At 34.9% G+C, this 13,407-nt stretch overlaps 1 pseudogene; it reads left to right on the top strand.

Annotated features, from left to right (window-relative positions):
- Positions 1-10,184: 10,184 nt before the first annotated feature.
- LOC148690765 (methyl jasmonate esterase 1 pseudogene) lies at positions 10,185-12,125 on the top strand (annotated as a pseudogene).
- Positions 12,126-13,407: the final 1,282 nt, after the last annotated feature.

Genomic DNA, 13,407 nt, shown 5'->3' with positions numbered 1-13,407 from the left:
TTGTTCTATTTTTCTTTCTCATCTAGAGTATGTTAAAAATTATTTAAACAACTATTAAGGTCATATATCGTTTGTCTTATCCAATAGAAAATCGACAGTTTCTCATTGTATATTTGTCCATAAAGGAAATACAATTACATAGGGATACAAAACTTTTGTAATACAAAAATAATACACATACACTTTTTTTTAAATACGGGGTATTACATGAAGACTAGAGATGACTTCATTTCGGTGCCATAAGGTGATGAGCTCAGCAGGAGTTGCCACTTTGTGAAGACTGAAGGAATCCTTAACTCGTGCAAAGTAAGGTTGTACAAAGGTTAAGCCACTCCATAGATTAAATATAGGAACTGAGCTTCGTGTGGATCTTTGTATGAACCTTATTTGCATTAGTGGATTGGACTCAGTGGAAAGTCTCCAACTTTTTAACCCAGATGTGTGTTTTTTTGGCCAAAAACTTATTGCGTCTTTTGTCTCTTAAACTTGTTCACATATCTTATTTACTAGTATATGTTTCATGCATCATTTGAGTTGTTAATTGATATGTGTTTGTGATTAAGTTTACACTGCATATTATGTGCTATGAATTGAATTGTTATTGACTAGGATAACTTGTAGTGAATTAAGTTTGATTCATAATTTGCGTTTGGTTAATTGACGAATCTGTACTTAGTTTACTGATAAGCTTGACTAGTCAATCTAGTATACTTTAATTCATAAGTGCTTTGTCACTGTTGTTTTATTAATTCATAATTGCTTTGTCACTGCTGTTTGAACTGATATGTATTGTGTTCAAGTTTAGGATTTTGTGTTGTGAAAATTTGGGCTGACTCTGATTAGTTGGACGTACTCCTCAACTTGGATATGTTCTTGCAAATATACTTTCTATCACTGACTAACTTTTAACTAGTTGACCATCTCATTTGGCTAGTCTACTTTGCAAAATTAAAATTTTATTTTTAGGATATTCTGCCTTGTATCCAATTTCAATTGGTATTAGAGCCTTACTTTAGATATACATATAGTGGTCTTTGGGTATTACTGGTATTAGGTAGAATCTCACCTTGGATCGTGACTGATTTGCTGGTTCTTCTAACTCTCCTCCCTTATTCGATGTAACAGATTACATTGCTTGGAGTGAGTAGTGTCAAATCTTCTTGTATGCTCAAGGTTTGATTGTCCTTGATTCTCTTACTCTTGATATGGAAGATGTAGTCTGGAAAAAGGGGAAGGATTTTGCTTTCCAAGGGATTCAAAAAGCTAAAGCTATTGTGAGATCAAAAGATCTCTCTCTTGATGAGGATTTGGCTTTGTTTGTGAAACAATTCAGAAGGACACTCAAGAACAAAGGAAGAAATGTCGAAAGGACTAGAGACTTTTCCAAAGATTCAAAGTTTCAATTACAAGAAAATAAGTTTTTTGACAAGAAGCAAGCAAAACTTTTCTTGAGTTAAAGTCCACATGTCGTCTTGTGGATTTTAGAGATTTTTTTTTTTTGTTCAAAAACAAATACGTTGATGAAAAAATGTTATTTTTGAGGAATGGAATATGAATCAACCTTTCGGAGACGTCAGATGAGGTCATACTTTTTGAATATAACTCCAAGTTTCTCAAGTATTAGATTGCGGATTGTAATTTAGAAGGCACATATACTCTAATTCTATATTTGCTAATGAACGCAAGAAAAATTAGGAATGAGAATAATTCTCCTACCATTAATGTAAATTAACATGTTATAAATCTTGAACATCAAAGTTGATAAGCCAGAGTGATTATGCTGCTTCTGTTGCTGCAATCTATTACAACATGGTGGATTGTTCCAATCTTGGTTTATCGAGTGTCTGATAAAAGCTTTGTTTTGTTCATCAATCTTGTAATAACTAATGAGGTTGCCCATTGTTTAGCTCGTTTTATACTATATGTTAAAGGTGCGTTCGTGTAGAGTGAGACTCATCTTGATGTTCAGGATGTCCTTGTCCAGGGTGTCATTGAGTACGAAGTTCAATAGCATTGTCTCTCTTTAACATGTACATATAAATGACCCAACCCCTTATTAATTAATTACATGGATTTATGGGCCAGTATGGCCATTAGAGTCAAGCCCAACAGCAGGTCTCCAATGACCCGGAAATTTCATACGGAAAATGCAATGACGACAACATTTCGAATCAGCATATCTTCTTCTAGCAGGTTAAAAACTTAACGCCTTAAACCAGAAACCCTAGTTTGCACCCCAAACTCTCCCAACATAAAGAGGCGTTGGACTCCAATGTTGAATGGAGAAGGCTACAACTCGGAAACGCACGGGGAGCACACAGCCGAGCATGTAACATAAGTCTATGTCAGAAAGATTCACATAAGGATTTTAGCCTCCTTTTAACTACAATCGTGTGATTCATCAGTGCTAGAAATCGAATACAGGACGTGCTGTGTGTAATACGGGTTTGAAATTCATCCCAACCACTGGCCACTTTGTGGTGGTTAAAGTTTACATATTTTTAGGATAATGCTATTCACACATTCATTTTTACATCTTGCACATTCTTATTAATTTGTTTTATTTATTTATTTTTAAATTTATTCAATCCGATGACTAAAAAATGAAAAGGGTGTTTGAGAAATTAATTGAGCATATAGATAGCACTACCCCCATATATTTTAGACAATAAAGTTCAGAAGTTTGTTCATACGTTGTCAACGGTTACAACCTTTATTTAAGTTAAAAATTGTGTGAGTGGCACTTTTCTCTCTCATAATTTCATTTTCTTTGGGACGATTACTAGTATAAAAAGGGCCATTGGGCTAGTTTAATATTATTGGAGGTGTTAAGAGAATAATTATGAAAAAGAGAATTTATCATATATAGCTAAAATTTAGTTTTTAAATTTACAAATGTCAGTTTTTTAAAAAACTATCAATTGTAGTAAAAAACACACTTGAATAGACTTTTTTTTTTTTTTTTTATATTTAGTACGGCACTTAAATGCCTTATAATTAACTCCAATTACAATATGTCTGAAATCCTTAGGACATGTTTGGTACTCTACTTGAATCCAACTTCTTAAACTCAAAAACAATTGTCAAAATTTAGGCCTTAAAAACTTGTTTGGTAGAACTATTTCAAAAACTGAACTCAAATATAGTCTATTCTCTAAAAACATAAAATGTGAGTTTTTATAAGGGAAAACTAATGAAAATGGCTTGAAAACTTTTAGTTTTAATAAAAAAAACCATGTTATAAGTTTTGTTTAATGATTAGTACAAAACCCATATTAAAGTAGTCCAACTAAAAATGGCCCAACTATAATAAATTATTATTTGTTGATTTTACCTCTAACTTTTTTAGGTTGATTCCAGATTTTTGTCGTTAATGGATAAATGGCCCAACTATAAGTTTTCATCGTTTGTTTCTCTAGAAAATAAATTTGAAATCTGCATGCTATTCAATAATAACAACAGGTCACTGTTTCTGAAATCTAAGTCACTGTTTCTGGAAATCTAAGTTACTATTTCTGGAATCTAAGTAACTGTTTCTTAAATGTAAGTTAGAAAAGAAATAGTGAAATTCACTGTATTAGGATTCAAAGCAAAATAAGCACCATATTTCTTAAATATAATCAACTGATGCATGAAAGAAAAGAAACAGTCAAAGGTTAAAACATAGACTGTTTCTGGAATTTAAGTCACTGTTTCTGGATTTTGGTTCTTTTCTTTCCAGATACAGTATTTGTTTGTGCACAGATAAAACAAACACTGTATCTAAGTTTTTTTTTTTTTTTTTTTTTTTCAGACACTTTTTCGCTGGTTTTTGCCATTAAACTTCTTTGAACTTGTTTCGGCTGCTTTGTTCCGATGAATGCTTCATTTTTCAACTTCGATTTAAAACTTTGATTTGGTTGTTTTTGAAATTGGGGAATTACCAGGCAATTGGCAGTTAGATGATGAAGATGATCCCCTGCCACGGGGACATGATTCTACTGCAAGTGACAGTGGGCAATCATTAGGAAAGAAGAAGAAAGCTTCGTTTAAAGAAAAGTCAAGTTAAAAGGGAAAAGAGAATGGGGAGGTGGGGAAGAAGATCATATATGAAGAAAATGGCTCAAGGCGAGAGAAAAGCAGGCATGAGGAAAGTGGTCAAGGAAAGACAAAGAGAAAAAGAAGATGAGGAGGCGGAGACATTCCCAAGATAGTGCCAATAGTTTTGGTCCTTATGGTGGTGCATGGACCCGGTAGAATATTTGTTGGCCCGTGGACAATAGTTTTGGATAATTTTTTTATTAAACTTTGAGCCCTTTTGGTTAAATAACATTTCGGGATGATTTTTGGTTAAATATTTGTTGGCTCAAGCCCTTTTCATTAAAGCTCTTTTTTTTATAAACTTACTCCTTTCTTTTTTCTCCCTCCACCTCTCTCACTTCAAATCTCTCTCTCTCTCTCTCTCTCTCTCTCTCTCTCTCTCTCTCTCTCCTTTGTTCTCTCTCCTATTTTTTTTTTTACCCTTTTCGTCTCTCCTCCAATCTGCTCTCTTCATTCTCTCGGTTCTTTCTCTCACTCCTCTTCCTCTCTATCTCATCTTTTCCTCTCTCTTCTTTCTCTTTCCTTTAATCATCTCTTACTTTCATTCCTCATCTTTCCTCTTTTTAGATTTATTTGTCTAGTCGTAAGATTTAAAAATTTTAAATCGCAAACCAATCAAGTTTTTAAGTTTTAAAGAAAATTGTTTTCAAGAAATATTCTTAAGAAATGTTTTAAGAAATGATAAAAAATTTCAAATAGAATACCAACGGGCCCTTAGATAGTATTTTTAATCTAACTCATCGTAAAAAAACTGAATTGGACTATCAAAAGATGGACTTCACCAAAAAGGTTTCAACACCATGGAAATGTCAAAAACACTAACCAACATCAGTCAGCGCCTAAATTACTCTATTCATGGAGGATGAAAAAATTAGGGTACCAAATCTTCAATTCTAAAGATAACTCTATTTGGTTTGTTTTAATACAAAGAAAATCTATTTTGGTAAATCAATACTGTTGGAAAATATTTGTTTTGATGGTTATTTGATTATTTGAGTTTGCTTGTTAGTTTAGTATATGGGTTTAGCTCATTTGAATTAGAGTTTTTAGGTTTTGTTCTCTATAAATATTGTTTATAGTTTAATATGAAGTTAAGTTAGTTACGATATAGTTTCTTGCGGTTTTGTAGACAATTCGGCATTCTCGTTTGTTTAATAATATTCCTATTAGTTTGTAGTCTTGTTTATCGCATTCTGATATTCAAATTAGTATCAGAACATGTTCGATCATTTGAGATTTAAACTGCTCTTGTTGGTATCAATTTGTCTTTGTCATCGTTCATGTTTTGGTTGTTTGGTTGTGATTTATTGTTTGCAAGAACAAAGTCTGGGAAAAGGTCTGTTTAAAAAAAAAAAAAAAAAAACATTCAGTTTGTTCTGACGTCCTTCCTCACCTTCCGCGATCTTTGTAGCCCGACCCCCAGTCCGCTTACCTGCTCGAACCGTTGCAATCATCGCATTCAAGTTCGACGAACTAGACCACTGTAGTTAGTGACGAAGCAAGGAATTGTCGGGCAGAGGGACGAAAACACTCTTCGCCGAATCGGTTGTAACCAGTAACATTAGAACCAATATAAGAAGCTTATATACTAATTTGTAGCTTTTGCACCTCCCAATCTTCAAATTATTTTTCTCTAATATATGGGAAATAATATTCAGTGTCACTTTCTACCTTTCAGTCGTTTGTTTTTTTTCTAGCATTTGCATTTGCGTTTGCATTCAATAAAGTAATAAAAATTAAGTGACATAAACAAGAGAATGAAGATAAAAGGAAAAAACAAAGGTGGTAAAAATTGTTGATGATGTTATCTTTTGAAAGAGATCCTCTCCGGATCTCTTTCACCAAAGTCCTTGGATCAAGTGATCCGGATCCTTGAAATTTAATCCAACGGCTAAAAACAGAGACCTTTTTAAAAATTATAATAATTTTAATCGTTGAATCAAATTTCAAGGACTCGGATTCCTTGATCTGCAGGCTTTGATGAAAGAGATCCGGAGAGGATCTCTTTTCATTATCTTTTATTTGTGATAGCTAGTTAATATGGTAATCATACGTGATGAGAAGGCCAATTGCCTTTGGATTGTTGACCCAAAAGAATATGTACCATGAAACATAAAAGTGACATCACCAAAGTAAGAACCAACTGGGAAAATGATTTTCCTATAAAGGCCATCATCAAATCTTTGGTCGGGATCATTTTTCATGATTGAGCATTAGACTGTAGTACCTAATGGGCCGAGCTCATTAGGCCCAGTGGCAGTTTTGATATATCACAACAAATGCAGTACCAATTTTGGCAAAAAATCAAAAGCAAAAGACGATCGAGTTTTCCCTTGCAATATTAACACCCTCATCTTCTGGTTTTCCTCCTAATCGGAGAAGATAGGCAACCAAATCTCCTCTGTAAGTCGTTGTTTTCAGGGCTTTGAATTCTTGCGCCTCATAATTTATGGTTTTCTGATTCTTTCCCAGTGCTCTTCACACACAAAAGCAGCGACTGCAGAGGAGTAGATTCTCATTCTCAGTGTTGAATTCCAACGACTGGAGGGGCGGCTGCCCCTCCTTGCTCTGCCGTAGCTTCGCCAATGACCGTTGCACCACCTCGCCGCCCCGCACCTAAACCGTACTCGATGTTGCAACCCGCACCAATATCGTATGAATACTAGACCTCCAGAAAGGGAAGTAAGAAAAAAGGAAGAGAAAAAGAGAAAAAATAGGCAAAGAAAGAGAAGAAAAAAAAAGAAAAAAGGAAAGGGAATTGTTATTGGCATTTCAAAAATCTCATTATACACTTCAAACTTTTTATATTTGGAAAGAAAAATATACTTGTGAGGAATGTAGAATGAGATTTTTGGAGTGCCAATAATACTTCCCAAAGAAAAAGAAATATTGTGGACTTCGTTTTGAGAGGCCCACACAGGCAAGAAGTAAAATATGGTGGACTTCGTTTTAAAGGCCCACACAGTTCAGGTGTCTGCCATTGTTCTTCACAATGATCACTTGAGTGTTTGGACTTCTGACCACTTAAGTAGCGTTGTGTATCTGGTTATAAATTAGATCATTTTCTAGAATTAGATCGTTTGCTAGAATTGGCATTTGCTGCCAGTTTTCCAAGTCAAATCAAGTTAAGTCAAATCCACTACGTCTAACAGTGCCAATCTGCATCTGCTTGTATGCAAACTCATGTCATGTATCATCATGAGTTTGACAGGGGGTGTTGGAAAATATTATTTTGATGATTATTTGATTATTTGAGTTTGTTTGTTAGTTTAATATATGGGCTTAGCCCATCCGAATTAAGGTTTCTAGGTTTTGCCCCTATAAATATAGCTTATAGTTTAGTATGAAGTTAAGTTAGTCACGATGTAATATTTTGCGGTTTTGTAGCCGTTTCGACATTTTCGTTTGTTTAATAATATTTTTATTAGTTTGTAGTCTTGTTTGTTGCACTCTGATATTCAACTTATACATGTCAGTCATAGAAGTTGAAAGGAGCTCTTTGGCTTGCTTTCACTAATGATTTCATTTCATTGTAGAAATTGTAAATGGATTTTCCTAATTTTTTCTTCCACCCCCTTGAATCAACATCATCAAATTTAATTTCTGATAGTCACTAGAATTCAGTTGTTTTATATGTGGTACCAGTAGGGTTGAATCAAACGAAACTTTGCTTTTTCGCTAACAAAAGTTACATAATTGATAGGTTGATATAATCGCATACAACAAATTTTCTTGGCAGTCAATTCAGAATTATTCATAAGCTTATGAAATTTCCATACTTTTATCTAATAGGCTTTGGATTTTAGGTTTATATTGTTTTTAATTTTGAGGGTATTTGAGTCCATTCATTTGTAGTTTTGGCTATGTTTGATTTTTTTTTTTTAATTTTTAAAAACTGATATTTATTTTTTAGGTAACGATAATATCTATACTAAAGATGAGGGGTGAGTTTAACCTCACAATGAGTTAGTAATAATGTGATTCAAATTTGTTTTTGACGAAACTCGAACCTAAAACCTCTAACTTATAAGTAAAAAAAAAAAATCATGCTGCTTAAGAGTTAAAAAAGGGGTTCACACATGATTAGAGTAGAGCACGCCACACTTTATTATTTGTTTGTGCCTACAAATGGGCGCACACTCTGGATAGTGTATGGAAGGAGCTCTCCCTCTTCTCTTCTCTTCCTCTTCCTCATTCTCCTATTTTGAGTAAGTCTCCTTATTTTACTGGTTTTACTCATATTTTGTTTTATTCAAGTAATTAATTCAGTTTAGTTGTTTTGTAAGATTGTATATATCAAAATATGAGGATCAATGATTTTTCACTTTTCACCTTTTCCTGTAATTATCCAGTTGGATATCATATTTCTTTCATCAAACAATTCTTCTTTTATTCTGTCTACCCACCTATGTATTTATGTTTAAGAATGGGGTAGGTTGTATGGTTTTTCATGTTCTTACATGTGGTGCATATGTGTAACAATGAGATAGGCTTAGTAATTTTTCATTATTTATCAGAACTTAAATATTTTTAAATTAAAATGTTCATAAAAATAAATTAGAATAATTCACATCAATTTTATTTTTAAAAAAGTTACCCAAAAAAATAGTAGGCTAAATGCATTCTGTAATAATTTCAAGCTAAAATTTTCAGCCAAAACCATTGGAGCAGAAAAACGATTTCTGGGTTAGAACCTAAATTTTATGGGCTAAAACTAAAAATTAAAGTTCTAACCCCAACCATTGGAGTTAGTATTAGGGTCAGCAATTTGCTATCTCTTATGTTAAAAAATAAAAAATAAAAAATAAAAACTTTATTTGTTTTTGTCTCAGACTTTTGACTTATAAATGAAAATAAATTTCTCTAGACCTTAATAAGAATTTAAATTTTTTACTAAAATGTTCACAAAATAAATCAAAGTCTTGGTTATTAAAACACTTAATTTTCTTAAATTGATATATATGTATTTTTTTTTTTTGACAAATGAAAGTGTTAGTAGAATAAATTGTTAGTTGTTAGAAAGGAAGGGAATTGGTGGGGATCCAACCCACCCAGAATACATCGGCATAATTGCTTTCCGCCAGAGAAGAAACGACGGAGGTGGGGAGAGAAAGGCTCATATGTATGAAAATTGTATGTTCATCTTCTAATCTTTTTTTTATTTATATTAACCATGATGGGCTTTCTTACCTTTCAAGTAATATAAAAGTCTATGATAATTTGATCTCCAAATTCTCTTAAGATTCTGCTTTAAGTTTACAAAATTACATTCTTAATTAATTAAGAAGGATATGGTCGTTAGATGGCCTTTGTTTATAATAGATTTATGCTTTTTTCATGATAATTATTTTAACTTAAATTTGATCTTATAAGTTTCCAACCGAAAAAAAAATGCAAATTGTCACATCCTGACCCGGGCCCCTTCTACATCCCGGGCTCGACTCCACTGTAGCATGATATTGTCCGCTTTAGGTCCCGACCACGCCATCACGGTTTTCTTTCTGGGAACTCAGACGAGAATTTTTTAGTAGGTCACCCATCCTCGGAATGCTCTTGTGGGAACCCGATTAACTTCAGAGTTCCGATGGAACCCGAAGCAAGTGAGCTCCCAAAAGGCCTTGTTCTAGGTAAAGATAAGAATATACATATAAGGCTTAGAGGATCTACTCCCCTGAACGATGTGGGATGTCACAGAAATACTTGGGTCCAATTACATTTGTTTTATTTTATTTCATTTTCTTTTAAAATTTCGTTGCACGCTATCGGAGTTTATAAAGATATATAACCCTTGCTCTCCACGCACGTTGACTAATATGCACCGACGACAATAGGTGATCCTATATTTCCTGTGTATTTTATTGCAAGATGGGAGTTAAAATGGAAAACAAGAAAGAGGCTGCATTGATTAATATTAAGCATTATTTAGTAGATTAAATTGTTACTTGTTAAGGTAAATATATTGAAAAAGATCGAACTAACACTAGAGTGAATAGGCATCAAACTTTCTTGATAGACTTGTTTTGGAACCTCATACAAAAATACACGTGGTATAAAGTTGAAATACTTCAGCGCTAACTAGTTTTATTTTATTTTTTATTTTTTTGTCAAAAAAGGGTAACTAGGTGAGGCCTACGAATTGAAAGATGAAATGTATTAGAGTGAAGGATTTGGTTCCTTTCCTTTTATTTCTTTGCTTAGCAACAATCTGCACCCCAACTCGAATTCCACCCAACCAAAACCAACCGAGCCAAAGGTTAGATTGCAAAAGGCACTTTATGCTAGTTCTGGTATAAATTGGCAACGCTATTGAACTCAATTGGGCACAATGTTACAACTCTAGACATGGTAGCATCTGATGAAATTGGGGTTCCACTATAAAATCAATTAGTAATATGGGGAGTAGCCCAAAACCATATAAGTATATAGCAAACTTTGTCCCTCACCGATGTGGGAAAACTTTCAACACGTCCCCGCACATGTGGCCGATTTTCAAGCCTACACGTGGACAACAATTGGGTGACATGGAGCGCGTATGACATTTTGGCTTCACACGAGGATAACCCGCTCTAATACCATCTTAAAATTTCAGGTAGACAGGCCAATGGCCCACTCCAACAACACCGATACTGTCCCCACTTGGCCACCTGCTCAATCCGTCAAGTGTGGAGTTTTAATACAAAAAGTCTCGGTGTTAGTTAGAGTGGGGTAATTCTATTTAAAGGGCTTGTTCTCAAGCCTTCTAGCCGATGTGGGATAGAGGAATTCTAACACTCCCCTGCACGTGAGATCCCGTTTTATGGGTCACACATGAAGTTCCACACATCGGCAACCATGTGGAGCCAAGCCGGGGCTCATCTGTTCGCGCGAGGCCAATGAGGACTTACCCATTCACGTGGCATCTCTTGGCCTATGTAGAGCCAAGTTGGGGCTCACTCATTCGTGCGGGGTCAAAGGGGACTCACCCGTTCACGTGGCAGTACGAGCTCGTCCCTTGGCTCTGACACCATCTTAAATTTCAGGTAGACGGGCCATGGGCCCATTCTAACAGCACTGATACTGTCCTCACTTGGCCACCTGCTTAATCTGTCAGGTGTAGGGTTTTAATACAAAAGACCTCGATGTTAGTTAGAGTGGGGTAATTCAATTTAGAGAGCTTGTTTTCAAGCTTTTTGCCCGATGTGGGACAAAGGAATTCTAACACTCCCCCACACGTGAGACCCCATTTTATGGGTCACGTGAAGTTCCACACATCGGTAACCATGTGGAGCCAAGCTGGGGCTCACCCATTTGCGCGGGGCCAATAGGGACCCACCTATTCATGTGACATCTCTTAGCCTACGTGGAGCCAAGTCAGGGCTCACCCATTCACGTAAGGTCAAAAGGGACCCACCTGTTCACGTGGTAGTACGGGCCCGTCCCTTGACTTTGATACCATGATGAAATTGGGGTTCCACCATAAAACCAATTGGCAATACAAGGAGTAGCCCAAGACCATATAAGCACATAGTAAACTTTGTCCCTCACCGATGTGGGACAACTCTTAACAGCATTTGAGATAAATCCTAAGCAGGTACAACAAGTCAATTCCTCCTCAGACTACGTTAAGCCCTTGATTGAATTAATGGAGTCTCTCCCACCGAAGGAGAGGGTTATTTTGGTCGGCCATAGCTTTGGCGGGGCTTCCATATCTATTGCCATGGAGAGGTTCCCTCAGAAAACTTATGTTGCTGTATTTGTCACCACTTTGATGTCTGGCCATGATCTCAGTTATTCGACAGTGCTTAATGAGGTATATAATTTGTTTTTTCAACAGTTATGTTCAATAAGATTGAACCCATGTTAATATTCACTATTCATATCTCTTATTTCTTTTGTCAGAATTCAGTACTTATATCTTTGAAAATAATAATATATAGGTTAAGAGTAAATTGAACTTTATGGATTCTATATTTAGATAGGACAACGGGACCGAACACCCTCAAACCTCGGTACTTTTTGGGCCTAAGGCCATTCTAACCGAAGGAGGGCCAGATAACTCATTTTAGCCCTCTGGTCATCCAAGAAATTAATATTTTAATGAACAGTGCATGACCATATTTCTTACCATCTCCAACTGAGGGCCAAAGGGTCATAGGGCCAAACATAATTTATTATTTAAATTTAAAAATTACAACAACTTAAATTTAAAAGCTAAAACTTATATTTAAAAACTACAACTTATATTTAAAAACTACAACTTATATTTAAAAACTACAAATTAAATTTAGAAACTACAACAACTTAAATTTATAGAAAAAATGAGAATTTTGTAATAATTTTTTGAAAAAAAATTTTGCAAAAAAAAAAAAAAAAAAAAAAAAAAAAATTCAAATCCAACGGTAATTGACACATGGATTTAGCATGCTTTCTTTGGAGTCTCTGGATCCCAAAATGACATTGCAGTTCTTGGTTGTTCACCCCTCTTCAATAACCTAACGATAGGTAAATCACCTCAACTTGACTACTACATCAACTACCATCAGTACAATATACGGTATTACTTGGCAGATGGCATCTACCCAAAGTGGGCGATACTTATCCAAGCAATTCCAAACCCTGCAAATGACGCCAAAAAGTGGTTTACCTTACAGGAGAGCTTTCGATATTCTACAAGCACAGTGGAAGATCATCAATGAATCAGCAAGAGGGTGGAGTCGAGAAAATTTGGACTCCATCATGATGTCTTGCATCATATTACACAACATGATTATGGAGGATGAGCGAGATGGGTATATTGATAGAGAGTCTAATGACGACCAAGAGTATCCAAATAGGTGAAGAAGTGCTCGTGCAAAAATATATGATGGGCCTGATTTGCCTTTGAATCCAAGAACTGGTCATATCTTTTTAAATGAGTACTTGAGCCGCTATAGGATGATACGTTCCCGTGCCACAAACAAGTACTTACATCAGGATCTTGTTGCACATCTTTGGGCCAAAATAAGCATGGAGTAGGCGTTTAAGTTTTATGTTGTTAAATGTTTTTAAAAATGTTGTTTAAGTTTCATGTTGTTAAATGTTTTTTTTTATGTTGTATAATTTTTGGGTTGTTTAATGTTATTTAATGTTGGTTAATATTGTTTAATGTTTTTTCATGTTACTTAAATGTTATTTAATGGCTTAGGAAGTTATAGGGAAAAAAAAAATAGAATTTTTAATTTAAAAAAAAAAAAATCAAATATAACGGCTTGTTAACGTTAGCTAGTTACCATTGGAATTCAAATCCGACCCCACCCGAGGCTGGCTGGCTGGTTCCTTTGGGCCAGCTGGTTGGCCCTTTGGCTCTTT

This window comes from Pyrus communis, chromosome 15 (assembly GCF_041283825.1).
Source record: "Pyrus communis isolate YQ-2024b chromosome 15, ASM4128382v1, whole genome shotgun sequence".
NCBI lineage: Eukaryota > Viridiplantae > Streptophyta > Magnoliopsida > Rosales > Rosaceae > Pyrus > Pyrus communis.
Note: the sequence above shows the minus strand (reverse complement) of the source record. Positions and strands in the feature narration are given on the sequence as shown.